This window comes from Equus przewalskii, chromosome 1 (assembly GCF_037783145.1).
Source record: "Equus przewalskii isolate Varuska chromosome 1, EquPr2, whole genome shotgun sequence".
NCBI classification, from domain to species: domain Eukaryota; kingdom Metazoa; phylum Chordata; class Mammalia; order Perissodactyla; family Equidae; genus Equus; species Equus przewalskii.
The window spans coordinates 28,617,727-28,634,630 of record NC_091831.1 but is presented as its reverse complement, the minus strand read 5'-3'; the positions used below and the strand labels follow the sequence as shown (position 1 = coordinate 28,634,630).

The 16,904-nt window shown below is 36.1% G+C and overlaps 1 protein-coding gene and 1 non-coding gene across 12 annotated transcripts in view; one reads left to right on the top strand and one right to left on the bottom strand.

Annotated features, from left to right (window-relative positions):
• Nucleotides 1–16,904, top strand: part of BTRC (beta-transducin repeat containing E3 ubiquitin protein ligase) — a 167,035-nt gene that overhangs the window by 2,262 nt on the left and 147,869 nt on the right. Inside the window, exon 1 of one of the 11 annotated variants that reach the window (XM_070608789.1) lies at nt 226–733. The exons of 9 other annotated variants lie outside the window; for them this stretch is intronic. The gene's annotated coding sequence lies outside the window, so the exon portion shown is untranslated. Of the gene's footprint in view, nt 1–225; nt 734–16,904 lie in introns of those variants that run through there. One more of the 11 variants, XM_070608824.1, reaches the window with a different exon arrangement.
• Nucleotides 12,665–12,771, bottom strand: LOC139078296 (U6 spliceosomal RNA). Its single transcript, XR_011531224.1, has one exon. It is a non-coding gene; the product is annotated as a U6 spliceosomal RNA (small nuclear RNA).

The window sequence follows — 16,904 nt, the reverse complement described above, 5'->3', positions numbered from 1 at the left end:
TGTTAGCTCAGGGCTAATCTTCCTCAAAAAAAAGAAAAAGAAAAAGAAACCCCTAACCAAATTTGGAGTGCATCATAAACAAAATTCCATTAGGCCTGAAGAAGCTTCTTGAACTTTTGCGCAATGTTTAAATTCTAAAGTATTAAGAAGAGAACTTTGAAAATTTTTTGGACTTTAGAAGTAAGAAGGTGCTTTATATCTACAACCAGCTTCTAAATTTAAGTCAGAAAAGTGGCAGCTGCTTATTTTTGTTTTCCTATTTAAAGGCTGACTCAATCCTAATCTTGGCACTTTTGTCAGATTTATGGAATAATGTGTGATTTACAGATCATAAAGTGACATTATGAGATCATCTTCTTTACTCCCCATTAGACCTCAGCCTAAGAACATTCTCAACTACTTGATCTTTGCTTTGTCCCAGTGAGCTATGTTTTGATAATGGTCTCCTGATCGAGTTAAAGTGGACATGGAGGTGCCCATGTAGTAGTTTGCAGCTTTTAGGGCACCACACATTGTTAAATGTTGAGTCAGCTTCCATAGGGAGAAGCCAATTTTTTCTTTAATTTTAGTTGCTTTCGTTTTTGACCTTGCCTGTTATTGTGGCTGCTGTTTGAGAAAAGGCCAACTGGAAGAGGGTCACCGAGAATGATGCCTTAATAATTGAAGCAGAGAATGGAGAGTTAGAGATTTGGTATTCTTTCTCAGCTCAGAAACAGTCTTATTATGAATCTGAGTAAGTCACAACTTGCCTTTGGTCCCATTTACCCTGCTATAACATGTCTGTTTCCTCAGAGTCAATTTTGAGATAGGAAGGTATTTCATTTGTGCTTGCACCAAGTGATTAATGCACAGTACACATGGAAGGGCTATCCTTTTAATCAAATTGAAATTTTTGTATAGTATTTGTCTCTGTTTTGGCCTTACCTCTTCCCTCACTTGTGAATTGTGAATGGCAATTTTTGTACGGATGCCCTGATTTCCAGTTTAAGAAAATGTAAAATTTGTTTAAAATGCCAACATAAAATGGATATTTCTCCTTCATGAATTTTTCTCATTACCACACTAATGTAGTGCTTTGATTAGGAATTTTACAGTAAAATCTTATTAATGAGACTACTAATTCAGAGTTGAACATAATTCAAACATAGTCTAGACTTAAAGTTTACCCTTGGTTACTTGTCAAAATAATTTAAGCGGAATGTACTAGAAGCAAATGATATTAAAGCAGTAGTTACATTAACTAACCTATATGCTAAAATCTCATTCAGTTTTAGGAGGTCCTCAAGGACCTTTCCTAATACTTCCTTGGTCAGCAAAGTTATAATTCAGAAAAGATACATGGGAACCAGAAGAGGACCTGAGAAGAGAAATGAAAATGATTGAGGGACTGTAGGCACCATTTTATAAAGATATATTTATATGGGGGATGGAAAGACAAGTTGAGGGATGAATTTAAGGTTTATTTTAAAAAATACACAAGATAGTCTCAGGATCAGAACTGGGGAAACATTTGAAACTTGGATGAAATAATTTTAGGGCATGTAAAATGGTTTTTTATCCAGTTAATGGATAAGTGAAACAGTATAAAAGGTAACTTTCTATGTAACAAACAACCCCAAAACTTAGTAGCTTAAAAAACAACTTAGTATTTCTCTCAAATCTCTGGTTGACTGATGGGTTTTCACTTTCACTTGGTATTGGCTGGGGTGCCAGTATGGCTAGAATGTTCAAAATGGCCCCACTTACATGGCTGGCCACTGGCTGAGAGTTCAGCTAGTGCTAAAGGCCTTCAAGTCCTACTTTATGTGGGCCTCTTTCTCCACATGGTCTTTGGATTTGTTTAAAGCATGGTGCCTGGGTTCTAAGAAGGAGCATTCCAGGAGACAGGAAATAGAAGCCAATCAGCCAGTTCTCTTAAGCCGTAAATTCGGAAGTCTGAGAATGTTGCTTTTCTCGAAGATAGTCAAGGCCAGCCCAGAGTCAGAGGGAGGGGGAATAATCTCTACTTGTAGACAAAAAGAGTGGCATACATAAACAAAGAGGGGGAAGTTGCTGGAGGCCATGCCCTTTTGAGACTGGCTTCTATAGATGTTGTTCTAGTTGGATGTTCGGGCTAAAAATACAAATGGGATCAGCCAGATTTGTAGATAATAATAGTGAATGCTTTGGAGGCATCTCTTTTTTGAGGTTAACTTGTTAAGGAACTAACATGATCTCCTGCATGACTTGCCTTAATGTCACTGTAGAGATAATACTGGGTGAATTAATATGATTCAGTAACTTTTCTTATTTGCTTGAGAAGTGTGTGTTTCTAAAAGCGAGAAATTATATTTTAAAATAAATACTCAGATTTTTCACTGTGATGAGCCTTTCTTTAAATCAGTGAAGTTGATTACTAGCTGGTTGGATGAACATTTGAAACTGGTTCTTAATTTAAGTTGTCAGAGTTTCTATGTAGATCTTACCTGTTCTCAATTTAAATTAGTGTTCAGGTTCTTTTCTGGATAGTCTTTGTTTTTGTTTTTTTTGAGGAAGGTTAGTCCTGAGCTAACTGCTGTCAATCCTTCTCTTTTTGCTGAGGAAGGCTGGTCCTGAGCTAACATCCATGCCCATCTTCCTCTACTTTATATGTGGAACGCCTACCACAGCATGGCGTGCCAAGTGGTGCCATGTCCGCACCCGAGATACGAACCAGGGAACCCCAGGCCGCTGAAGCAGAACGTGCGCACTTAACCGCTGCGCCACCGGGCCCCTCTGGATATTCTTATATGGATATTGGGGTATAAAATTACAAATTAGTGATAATTCTTTTTGCTAATTTTCTTGATTCACGTTTGTAATAGATGTATATAATAGATATTGGAAGTGAATTATTAGATGTGGAATAAAAATTCTTGTACTTTGAATGATTGTCAGAAATTTTTTATTGCTAAATTAGAAAGTGAAGTTTCAAAAGAGACCTCATGTTACTCTTTATTATTTGTATATTGTTTAAATCTTAAAAGAAAAGAATCAAATAAGAATGTTTTCCCTTGCTAAAGGGAGATGGGACACTATGTAAGATCTTGATCATGTGTAGATACGTTTGTGGCATTACGATAAAAAAAGAAAGAATGAGAATGAAGAAAGAAGAAGAATCTTTGTGGTATTAAAATATTTTAAAATCCCGTGTGCTTTCTCACGGCATTTTAATACAGCATGGAAGTGCTTTCTAATATGTATAATAAGAATTCATTGAGGATGAAATAGAAAATTTTTACTAATATTTAACAACTTGGTCACTATAAAGAAAACTGCTTCTTTCCTTAGACCAATCCCAGCATCCTAAAATTGGTGATGGAGGGGGAAAAAATCTCTATGGGAAAGGTTCGTGGGATCTTATTGTTTCAACTAGTATTCCACAAGATTCACCTTGTACTTGGGGAATCTCTGGATAATTCCATTTAGTTTCCCAAAGCCTGACTGAAACATAGCTAGAACATTTTACAGAAGACTCAGAGATAATAACAGTGGAATAGATATGAGAGTAATGTTGAACTAAAAATGTGATTTACGTTCTCTGAGGCATTACCATCATAGTTCCTGGATTGCCTTCATATGTGACGAGAGTCGGGGTGGGGAGCAAGGGAGCAAAAGCCACAGAGCTGAGAGAGAATTCCTGCCTTCCTAAGATGAACCTTTTGAGTTGGAATTTCATGCTGAGGCCTTGGTCCTTCCTGAGATTTGGCTCTCCCTTCAGGGTGTACTTGCCTTCCCATTCCCAGGTGTATGACATGACCTGACCTGACTGTGTCAATAACAGGATAAGCACAGTAAAGTAGGAGAGTTGATTTTTTAAAATTTTTGTTTGTTTTTTAAAATATAGTCAGCCATGAATAACAGCTAACAGCTATCATTTATTTGTTTAGTGTTTACTATATGCTGTTCTAAATTATTTGCATATATTATTTCATTTAATCCTCCCAATAATCCTGTGAAATAGATTCAGTACTGTTGTTATTCCATTTTCACATGAGGGAACTGATTCCAGAGAGGTTAAGTAACTTATGCAAAATCACCCTGGTGGCAAGGAGCCTGAGATCAAACCCAGGTAGTCTGACTCAAGACCCTCGCTTATGCTATATTTCATCCTTGAAGAGCAGAGAAATAATGGAATATGATAGCATATTTCTTTGTTAGTCAGGTGGTGGCTGGAGTGGAAGAGTTACTGTCCAGACTTACATATAGATTTTCTGATCGTTTGAATTACTGAGGAAATGGAGTAAGATTTTATAGTTATCACAGTATCATTGTATCAGTTAGCTATTGCTGAGTAATAAAGAACCACAAAATGTCATGATGTACGATCATAGATATTTATTGCCATGAATATGTGGATTTGCTTAGTATCAGATGATTTAGACTGGGCTTAGTTAGATAACTCTGGACTTTGCTGCTCTCTCGGGACAGTTCTACATGTTATTCCGGGACTCGGACTAAAGAGGCAATGACTTCCCAGGCACAGCTCTTCTCATAGCTACAGCAAGGCACGAGAGAGCAAACCCAGTTGTTCAAGTGCCTTTCAATCATTGGTTGTACCACACTTGCTAATATTCCATTAGTCAGAGCAAGTCATATGGTCAAGCCCAAAGTCAAGGGGCAGGAAAGTACACTCTGCCCATAGAAGGAGTGGAGGAGGGAGTAACTTGCACAGTAATCTACGGTAACAATAATCTCTAATAATCTAGTCCACTTAATTCATAGAAGGATGATAAAATGCTTATGATGACAACTATTGTGCTTGCTTTCTGCTCTCCATTGTTGGCACCATCCTGATGCGGTTTCTCATTTTGGTTATAACCAACACCTGTTGGTTGGATACTTCCAGAATCACAGTTTAATACAGCAGATATCTTTACATCATGTTATGTAGGGGAAAAAAAGTCATAAAGAAATAATCAGACTCTTAACTTTATTCATAGCGATGCCCTGATAAATTCATCAATACTGCAACAGTATTCTTCTGTCCTTGAAAAGGATAAGGTTGATATCACTCCAATGGCATTTGTAACAGAGTTTGAACTGTAACAGTATTTGAATGGAGATCAGACATAATGTCCTAACAACTCCCTTGGTAGTAGATGTGGAGCTCTTAAATCCCTTTCTGCACTAAACTTAAGGCTGGAAAGATAGGGTGCTGATATTTTCAGCTTCTGAGGGACTCTTCTGGCTTTTGCTGAAAAGTCATGGAAACAGACATCTAGGAATTGTAGCATGTGGATAGTGTTTTTGCAGCACAGATGCATAAATCCTTGTACTGAGGAAGTACTACACTAACTGTCAATGTGGTTATTTGTGAATTGTTGGATTATGGGTAATATGTCAAAATATTTAATGACATCTGAAAATGTACTAGTAAACACACACAAAAAAGCATTACTTAGGTGATTTTTCTTTTCTTTGCATTCTTTAATGTTTTCTAGATTTTCTACAGTGAATATGTATTGTTTCTAATCAAAAAAATTAAAATTTAGTATATTGAGTGTATATATGCATAAAGAAAGTACCCCAGATTAAGACCTGAACTTGATCATGGACTACAATGTAGCTAGTTTACTGGCCAGTGGTGGCTTGAACAGATACCTCACATTTTCTCTCTTTTTTTTTTTAAGACTGGCCCTGAGCTAACATCTGTTGCCATCCTTTCTTTTTCCTTTTTCTTCTCCCCAAAGCCCCCCAGTACATAGTTGTATATTCTAGCTGCAGGGCTGCAGGTCCTTCCAGTTGTGCTATATGGGATGCTGCCTCAGCATGGTGCCATGTCTGTGCCCAGGATCTGAACTGGCGAAACCCTGGGCCACCGAAGTGGAGCATGTAAACCCAACCACTCGGCCACAGGGCTGGCCCCTGAGCTCATTTTTTTAACTGGAAAATGAGCTATTGTTAGTCATATCTATTTAAAAAGCGTCTCTCTCTATTTTTTTCTCTCAGTTCATTTAAAACTAAGTTATCGCGTGTAATGTATTAATAATTTACACCATTAAACTCCTATATGTATCCAAGATTTTCATTGGAAATTTAGGACTGCATGTTCCTAAATTGTGCTGGAGCACTGCATTTTCCTGTTAAATAGTACTCGACAAAATCAGTGGGTTGACAACTGAAAATGAGGCCAGGATAGTTGACGTGCAACATGATTTGATAAAAATGTGAATGTAAACTGAGTGCAGAACTTTGTGTTACATGTGGAGGGAGGTGCTTATGGGGGCAGGAGGAGATGAAGATACAAAGTAAAACTTCTCTCTTCTCTAGAACTTCACAATCCACTGAGAAGATAGGCGTTTATAAATATCTCTTAAGGCACACTTTGGTAAATGCCAAATTAGAGGCACAGAATGCTGTAGAAGTTAAGGCAGGGGAAATTAGTTTTAACTGGAGAGATCTTTGGAAGCTTTGTGGAAGAAGAAAGCTTCATATTGGATCTTGTAGAATAGATAGATTTTGACAGTCTTGTTTCTGAGGTGGGCAGTTCCAGGAAGAGGGATTAGTTTGCATAAAGGCCGGAAGATGAGGAGATGGGCAGGCACAGGGTGAGTAGATAGGTATGACTTGAAAATAAAGTTAATAGCAGACGAAAGAAAAGATAGATTGGGAGGCTGGGAGTTTGGACTGAATCCAGTTTGTATTTAAGAATAATATTCCAGTGTACTTTGCATATGTCTATGTCTGCGTAAGCTTTTTATTGAAGATAAATATACAAAAAGTGTACAAATCATAAGTATAGATCTTATTGAATTTTTACTTATTGATCACTTCTGTGTAACCATTATCTAATATCTATAGATTAGTTTTACCTTTATTGGTATTTAACCGTATATAAATGGAACCACTCTAGAATATATTCGTTAGCTTCTGCGTCTTTTGTCCCACATTGTTTGTAAGAAGATTCTTTCAGGTTCTTGTTAGGTGTAGTATGTTCATTCTCATTGCTGGGCAGTATTCCACTGTGTGAATATCCTTCAATTTTTTAGCCATTCTATTGTTGATGGACGTTTGGTTTATTTCCAGTTTTTGGCTACTGTGAATTGTGCTGTTATGAATAGTCATGTACATGTATTTTCTTGAAAATGAGTGTATGTTTCTGTTGGGTATATACCTAAGAGTGGAATTGCTGGGTCATAGGGTATGAAAATGTTTAGCTTTAGTAGTTACTATGAAACTTGTTTTCCGTTTTACACTTCCTGTAGGAGCATATGAGAGTTCCAGTTGCTGCACATTCTTCTAACATTCACTTGATATTGTCTGCCTTTTGCATTTTAGCTATACTAGTGGGTGAATGGTACTATCTCACTGTTTTAATGTGCGTTTCCTTAATGACTACTGTAATCAAGCACATTTGTAGGTTTATTGGCTGTTTAGATATCCTCTTTTGTGAATTGTCTATTCAAGCTTCCGTCATTTTTTCTATTGGATTGTCTGACTTTTATTGTTTTCTTCCGTAGATTCTGAAATATACAAATCTTTCATCACTAGAATTTTTTTTTGGTTTTTAGACTTTTTCATTTAAGTGATCAGTAAAAAAAAGTCACAAGATTTTATACTACCTACCCAGGATTCAAAGGGTTAGCAAGTTTTTTTTCCCTATATACCAATACTTAAAAAAGAATCACACTATTAGCACTATTGTTTTATGAAAGAAAGAAAGAGAACTTTAATGCCACAAAAGTAGAAAGGATATAATCTCAGAATGAAGGAAACTGTTTGAGGTAGGCAGAATAATGCCCATCCCTCCTAAGATGTCCAATCTAATCCCAAAAATCTGTGAATATGTTAAATTCCATGGCAAAGGGTAATTAAGGTAACAGATGGAATTAAGGTTGTTAATCAGCTGACTTTAAGGTAGGAAGATTATCCTGGATTATCTGGGTTGGACCCAGTGTAAACATAAGGGACCGTAAATGTGTAAGAGGGAGGCTGAAGAGGAGGTCAGAGTGATGCCATATGACAACTCAATCCACTGTTTCTGGCTTTGAAGATGAGGGAGAAGAGCCATGAGCCAAGGAATGTGGGCAGCCTCTAGAAGCTGTAAAGGACAAGCTCTAGCTTCCAGAACAGAACATAGCCCCACTGACATCTTAATTTTGGCTCAGTGAGACCCATTTCGGATGTATGAACTACAGAACTATAAAATAATAAAATTATGTTGTTTTAAGCCACCCAGTATGTGTAATTTGTTACAGCAGCCATGAAAAACTAATACTTTATGAAGAGAAGATAGTTACTCTAATTGGGATGTGTGTGTGTGTATTTAACACACACACACACACGCACACATATAATATCACTGTCTTTATTTTTAGTGTATAGTAACTACCAGTGCAGTTTTTTCTCATTCTCTTAATGTTTTGTTGTGAATTTCTTTTGAGATTGATTCTTTTGAATCAATCTCAGAATTACAGAAAAGCTTCAAGTACAACACAAATGACATTTTTTCCTTAATCATTTGAGAGTAAGTTGTCACATCATTACCAAATACTTTAGTGTGTATTTTCTACAAACAAGGACGTTCTACATAACTGTAATACAACCATCAAAATTCAGAAATTAACATACAATACAATCACAGATCTAACACTTAGGTCCCATTCAAATTTTGCCAGTTGTTCCAGTAATATTCTTTATAACAAAAAGATCCAATCCAAAGTCATGCATTGAATTTAGTTGTCATGTCTCTAGTTTTCTTCAATCTGGAACAATTCTGTAGTCTTTCTTTGACTTTTATGACTATGGCACTTATAAAGATTATAGGCAAGTTATTTTGTAGAATGGTTCCTCAATTTGAGTTTATCCAATGATGTTTCCTCATGATTAGATCTAGGTTATGTATTTTTGCCAGAAATACCATGGAAGTGATGCTGTGTGTACTTATTGCCTCCTGTCATGTGACACATGACTTTTATTTGTCTTGTAACTTTACTTGATTAAAGTGGCATCTGCCACTTTCTTCCTTTAAAATTAATGTTTTTTTCTTTGTAATAAGTATTTTATGAGAAGGTACTTTGAAACCATGTAGCTATCCTGTTCATCAGGTTTTCAATCTATTTATAACAGAATGGGCTTATGAATTCTGTTTAATTTGATGGGTTATAATTCATTACTATCATTGTTTATTTTGATGCTTGTATCATTCCCTGTTTGGCTAATGAGAGTGCTTTCAAGGTGCTTCCTTTGTTTTTTTGATGTATTCCCATCCTTCTTTGAGAATTTTCTTATTTTCTGGTATAAGAAGATATTCTAGTCTCATCTTGTACTTTTTTGCCCCAGCCCTGGAATCAGTGATTTCTCCAAGGAGCCCTGGTTTCTTTTAGTAGAGAATGATATTTAAAAGTCAAGATCTGGGTGTTGGGTGTGCTCATCACTATTGGGATGTCACTGCTCCCAGATTCTCTCACTGGACAGAGGTAGGGAATATATGTATGTGTAAACATATGTTTACATGTATATGTTATATATAACATGTATATATTATATACGTGTATATATAACATACATGTTAATGTATACATATATATATATATACATAAGCACATTTATATTGCTATTTTAATTTTATGTACGTATTTATTTAATGAATTCACCATGAGTTCACACTGATATCTCTAATTCTAGTCTAACACCATAGGGTTCGTTCCATAATTTCCTTTCCATAATTTATTTATTTTATTTATTTTTATTCTTTTAAAGATTGGCACCTGAGCTAACATCTCTTGCCAGTCTGCTTTGTTTTTCTTCTTCTTCTTATCCCCCAGTGTGTAGTTGTATATTCTAGTTATAGGTCCTTCTGCTCTGCTGTGTGGGACTACCTCAGCATGGCTTGAGAGCTGCTAGGTCCGTGCCCAGGATCCAAACTGGTGAAACCCTGGGCTGCCAAAGCAGAGCATGTGAACCTAACCGCTTGGCCATGGGGCTGGCCCCTATTTCGTGTTTTTAGATGCTGTTTTTAAAATATAATTTTCTGTTTGTTGCTGATAGTGCAGAGGTTTTTAATCTCAGATCCATGGCCCCCATTCAAAGTCTAAACACCTGAGTACTTATGGTACTGAAAGGTCTATAATTTACATCTGAATCTGATTCTCACTGGGGGCAGTAACAACAAAGAAGATTAAAGACCACTTTAGTGGTTTGACTTAGAGTGGATTGGACTGGGGAGGGAGGAAGAGACAGAGGAAAGGAAGCCACATAAAGGGTATATAATAGTCTAGGCAAGAAGTCATGTGGGCTTGAGCTAGGGGAGTAGATACAGAAAGAAGAAAAGACATTCAAGGAATATTCTGGAGATAGAATGAATAAGGTTTGCATGGAGTAGGATAGGAGAAATAAAGAGAAAAAAGAAAAGTAAAATATGGCTGGTGTCAGGCATATTCAGGGCAACTAGTTAAAGGGAAGGTCACCATTGCAGTAGGTATGGGAAAATGAGTATTTGGTGGGTAAAGACATTGGGATAGTTCCTAACTTTAATAAGGAGACTAAATTTAAGATATATTCACATAGATAAAAATGGGCAAAATGAGATAATATTTGGGATTTGCTTTGGGATTTGGAAGGTTGAAAGTGAGTGTTGGGAATTCATTTTATACTATTCCATACTTTTCTGTTTATATAAAAGTATCCATAATAAGAGGTTAAAAAAGAAAGATTTATCCACATAGAGAGTGAGCCAAACTGAAGTTCTCTGGACCAGCCCTACTCAAATTCCTATGTGATAGAAAGATCAGGATTCTGCTAAACATTGCCTTTGGTTTGAGTAATTTCATTATCACTGTCTGTTGTACTGGGGACACTTTTATCAAGATCAGCCAGATAAGGAAGCACAAAGCTACAGAGGCTTACATGTTAGCTGAGGTAGGCCAAGTGCTTGGATGTGGCTAGGAGTTGAGGAGAGGAAATTTAGCCAGGCAGATGGAACATGGTATGAAAACAGGTGGCAGGGCTCCCATTTCAAGTTAGGGCTCAGAAGTGGAACTGGAATACCCACTAAAGAACTGAAGAATTCATTCATTCATTCAACTGTGCTCAATAGTGCCCGCAGCAATAGTTCTATACTTTACTATGCATAAGAATTATTGGGAGAGCATGTTAAAATGTAGTGCAAATCACCAGCTCCTCTTCCCTCCACTTAATTTGATAGGGCTCAAGAATGTGCATGTTTAACAAGCATCTCAATGTTTCTGATGCAGATATTTCTCAGATCACACTTTGACAAAATGTCTAGTCTCCTGTGTCCTGACCAGCTTACCAACACAGAGGGAGTCGGGGAAACACTGGCTAGAACCAGAGTGAAAGGTGAGGCCTTGTACATAGGGAACATAGCAGGAAGGAGCTGAGTTAACTGGAATCAAGAGTGAAGGCAGGTGGTAATCATTTTGTAAAATATAAGTGTATTAAATCAACATGTTGTACACTTTACACTTGCACAGTGTTTTATGTCAATTATGTCTCAATAAAGCTGGAAAAAAGGAGTGATGGCAGAATGAGACAAACCTCATGGCAGAGGCTTGGAATCTCTTTGAATCCAACTGGTTAGTAGTAAGTTGGTTTCTAAAAAGAATTTACTCCTGGGGGCTAAGTGTTTGCAGCTGGAGAAATTGGTGAACTATGGGAGCAGAAAAATAAGCGAGATATGCCATTTATAAGTGGTATATCTAGTAGAAGAACAGTAGCAGCATCCCAAAATGTGGCCATTCTAGATATGTTAAAATCACATCACAATACAACTGGTAGTCTCTCCTAGTGAAATGAAAAGGTTATGATAGTTCTAATGCTACTTTTATTGTTAATGTTCTAGGCCCTATCACATATGTGAAAATAAATGACAGTAGATTACCTCAACAGTTGTTTTATTGTGCTCTTAAGTAGAAGTAATGTCAAGGAATGAAGGAAGAATTTTGAGGAGTCGTTGAAGTGTTGCTTAAAGCAACAAGGCATAACTGAATGGTAGGGAAATTTATGGTGAACGATTAGTCTCTCATACAATTATAGAGGCTGGAGTTATTCTTTTGAGCAAGGACCTCAGGCTGACCTCCATTGAGAGGCACACAACCACAGGCTCCCTGGGTAGTGAGAAATTCTTTCTGAAAAGGTATTTTTACCTCCATCCCTTAGATTGTAATCACCAACAGCCATCAGCATCTTTAAAATAGTGGAAAACGTAATTTGATACACTTAAATGAAGTAAATGTAAAGGTGCTTTCTAAGCCATAGAATATGGTGGTGGTGATACTTTTACAATAAAACTCTTTTTTTTATTCTCTCATTACTGTCTCTTTTAATGGAAGTTACCATATTTGCTTTGCAAAAAGAAAAAAACAGAAAAATGCTGGTTGAGCTTACTCTGCTGTGTCTGACAGGGCACTCTGACAGTATTATATAAATATAAAAAGTGGGTTTATGGTCATTGTAATTTTGTATCTTTATTTTACCCGTTTAACTAGACTGTATACCTCTTTAGTTTATGAGCCCTTTAGGTTTCCTCCCCATCCTATTTAGTAGCATTATTTATTTATTTATTATTTTTTATTGCAGTAACATTGGATTATAACATTATATAACTTTCAGGTGTACATCGTAATATATTTCAAATTCTGTGTAGATTACATCATGGTTGCCACCCAAAAACTAATTATAAAAAAATAAGGAACACTTCACGAATTTGCGTGTCATCCTTGCTCAGGGGCCATGCTAATCTTCTCTATATTGTTCCAATTTTAGTATAAGTGCTGCCGAAGTGAGCACTGCAATAAAACTCTTAAAACGAAATAATTCACACAGACTTCCAAGGTTTATTGAATAGGCATTCCACCCCTATTCCATTTTATTGTTTAAACATATATTTATTCATGCCTACTTTGTGCAAGTTTTTGGTCTTAGTTCTTTTTTTCAATTAGCATCCAGTAAAGCTGACTTTTTAGTGTACAGGTATCAGCATTTTAACACATGTATAGATTCATATAACTGCTACCACAATCAGGTACAGAACAGTTCCATCACGCCCTAAAAAACTCCTTTGTACTATCCCCCCATATCTAACTCCTAGGAATTGTGATCTCTTCTCCCTCATTTTAGTTTTATGTTTTTGAGAATATCCTATAAATGTATAAATGGAATCATATAATATTTAATCTTTTGCTACTGACTTCTTTCACTCAGCATAATGCCTTTGAGATAGATTCATCCAAGTTGTTAATATATCAACAGTCCATTCCTTTTTATTGCTTAGTAGTATTGTGTTATTTGGGCTATACCACATTTTGTTTTTCTCTTCACCTGTTGAAGGCCATTTGGGTTATTTCCAGTTTTTGGTGATTCTAAATAGAGCGGCTGTAAATACTCATGTATAGGTTTTGTGTGAACATAAATTTTCATTTCTCTAGGACAAATACCCAGGAAGGGAATTGCTGGGTCTTATGGTAAGTGTATGTTTAACTTTATAAGAAACTGCCAAAGTCTTTTCCAGCGTGGCTGTACCATTTTGCATTCCCACAAAGTTTGAGTTGTAGTTGTTCTGCATCCTTACTAGCACTTAGGATTGTGAGTATTTTTTATTTTAGCTATTCTAATAGCTATATAGTACTCTTACTGTGGTTTTAATTTGTGTTTCTCTAATGCATGCCTTACTTCTTGATAACTTTATCTATTGGGATCAGACACAAAGGATAGTCATCATCAGAAGATTCAGAAGAATGGTCATCAGAATGATATGTCTTAAATTTAGCGTTCTGTGAAAGACTTTTTGTGAATATTTTTAAAAGGAGTTTGTGCTAATGAATGTTTATGGTTTTTCAATGAAGTGCAAGGAACTCTGAAACCTATCTACGAAGTTTCAAGTAAGCCCTGTGACAGTGAGAATGAGAGAGTGACTTAAGAGGGTTTTTTTTCTGGTGGACTTTGGTCTTATGTAGGACACTGTGGCTTTTATTTTTTTTTTAATTTTTTAAATTTTTAAAAGATTTTATTTTTCCTTTTTCTCCCAAAGCCCCCCGGTACGTAGTTGTGTATTTCTGGTTGTGGGTCCTTCTAGTTGTGGCATGTGGGATGCCACCTCAGCATGGCTTGACCAGTGGTGCCGTGTCCGCCCCCAGGATTCGAACTGGCAAAACCCTGGGTCGCCAAAGCAGAGTGCGCGAACTTAACCACTTGGCCACGGGGCTGGCCCCATGTGGCTTTTAATAAACTGAAGAGAAAGACAAGTGAAAAAGAAAAATATCTGGTCATCCTATAATTTTTTAAAATAGTGCCAAATAAGTGAGAAACACTCATGGTCATCATGATAACATTTGCTTGTCTCCTCTTCCTGGCAGCATAGGTTATGGTATGATTTTGAGTAACTTTCTTCTTCAGGGAAATAATTTAGATAGAGCAAAGGAGGGCATTCCCTTGAGTAATATATTTGTTTGGCCCCCTTCTGCTTCTCCCTTCTTCATAAATCATCCCAAGCAGCAGTCTGTATTATAAGAAGCAAACCAAATAATTGTTAATTAAATGTTTAGTGTTTATTTTAGTTGGTTATTAGCTTGAGGTCAAATTTGTTTGATGAGTAAATATGGAAAAGTTATGTTTTTTTACACTTTGAATACATACTTGCTGATCATTGGGGTGTTACCATTTTATGAAGCTGGAATTTAATTTCCTTGTTTTTAACCACTCTAGAGGCTTATCGTTACTGAATCTTTGTTTTGATGTTGTCAGGGATGTCAGTACTTTCCTTGATACCAAGTTCTCAGTTAGGAAATAGCCTCCCGATTATAACTTGTTTCCGTGGGAAGATGCAGTTAACTTTGAAGCAGTTTCCAGTAATATATTGCTGCAGAAATAAACTCTCAAGTGGTGACTCAGTTTAGTGTTCAGTGTAATTTAGAAAAGGTGACTTAAATAGAAGAACGTTGATGCATCTGTTTTTCAAATTGCAGTTAATTATAATGACTGCTTGTAAGGTCTACTTTATTCTCTCTTGGAATCTTGCCTAACTTTACAAATTTTACATGATTTGAGTTTAAAAACGGACAATTTAAACGTTAGTCAAGTGAATTAATGGAAAGAAGCCTGCCTTATCAAATTCTGCTTCTAAAGGTCTTTCATACCCTCCAATCACATCCAGGTATGGCATTTTGAAAATCAGAATGATTGCTTCAGCTTTCATCAGAGTTTGAGAATATGAACTCTTTTTGTGCTGGTATTGTGTCATCTTTGATTATATGGTAATCTTGGGGATATAGTCCCTTTACTCGACACATACCGACTGCATCAACAAACTATATAATCCGTGTTATGTTCATATGTGGTCATGTTAAAAAATGTTTCTTAAATATTCTTACATGTGTTTTACCAATATCTCATGGAAAAATATTCATAGTGTTTTGAAAGCATTCATGTTAAACAAAATTAGAAATGATGTTTATCTCATTTGGACCTATTTCTCTTTCAATGTATCATTAAAGTGTAAGTACAGTATCTAAGAATTTATACTATAGGATCAACTGAGACTTTGATTTAAGTATATTATAAATTATACATGGAAGCCTGCATAAGATACTACATATTTTTTCCAAAGAAGCTTCTTTAAATGGTTCTGTTAAGTGTAGGAATGTTCTGATGATTATCTTTTTAATTAAAATGAGAAATCTTTGTTTAAAGTGGCATTCTTCTTTTACGGCCTGTTACAGTCTCTGTAACAATCATTTCTTAAGTCTGAACGTTTTATTTCCAGGAATCCATTTATATAAAACTATGTTTAGACTTAATTAAGGAACGATTCTTACAAAGCTTGTAAATAGCCAGGAAAAAAGGGACCGAAAATAAAACTGACATTCACATTTAACAAAATGATTGTTACAAGGTATGTAATAAGCTATAAAAATACAATAAATCCCTTTTTATAAGAGTTCATATTTTTTGATCCTTGTTTTCAAGGGTATTTAAGAAAAATATCAAAGCTCTGCAAAATGACATCTGTTTTGCTGAATGGACTAGTGATAACTTCTTTTATTTATAACTGACAGTGCTGGAGTTCTACCTGTCTGTCTAGTGTGTTTTCTTTGAAATACCTTATAATAAGTTTAGATTGGAATGTAAATTTTACATTGTGCTATAGTAAAAACGAGCTGGTTCTCCTCCCACTTATACTACTTTCTAGAAGTCATAAAACATTGGGCAAGTTGCTTAAGTTCTCTGAGTCTCATTTTCCTCATCTGGAAAGTGAAGATAATAGTACTCCTCCTACTTCAAAGAGCTGTTATGAGAACTAAGGGAAATTATAAGTAGTGAAAATATTTTTGTTTGTTTTTGTTTTTTTTAATTTTCGGATGTATATCACATTTTGAATTCTGTGTACATTACATCATGTTCACCACCCAAAAACTAATTATAGTCCATCCCCTCACATGTGGGCCTAATCACCCCTTTTTTCCTCCCCCCTTCCCCTATGGTAACCACCAATCCAATCTCCAATGCTATGTGTTTTTTTGTTGTTTTTCTCTTCTACTTATGATTGAGATCATATGGTATCTTGACTTTCTCCCTCTGACTTATTTCACTCAGTATAGTACCCTCAAGGTCCATCCATGTTGTCACAAATGGCTGGATTTCGTCATTTCTTATGGCTGAGTAGTAGTCCATCGTGTATAAATACCACATCTTCTTTATCCATTTGTCCCTTGATGGGCACCTAGGTTGCTTCCATGTCTTGGCTATTGTGTATAATGCTGTAGTGAACATAGGGGTGCACGTATCTTTATGCCTTTGTGTTTTCAAGTTCTTTGGATAAATACCCAGCAGTGGAATAGCTGGATCATATGGTAGATCTATCCTTAATTTTCTGAGGATACTCCATACTGCTTTCCATAGTGGCTGTACCAGTTTGCACTCCCACT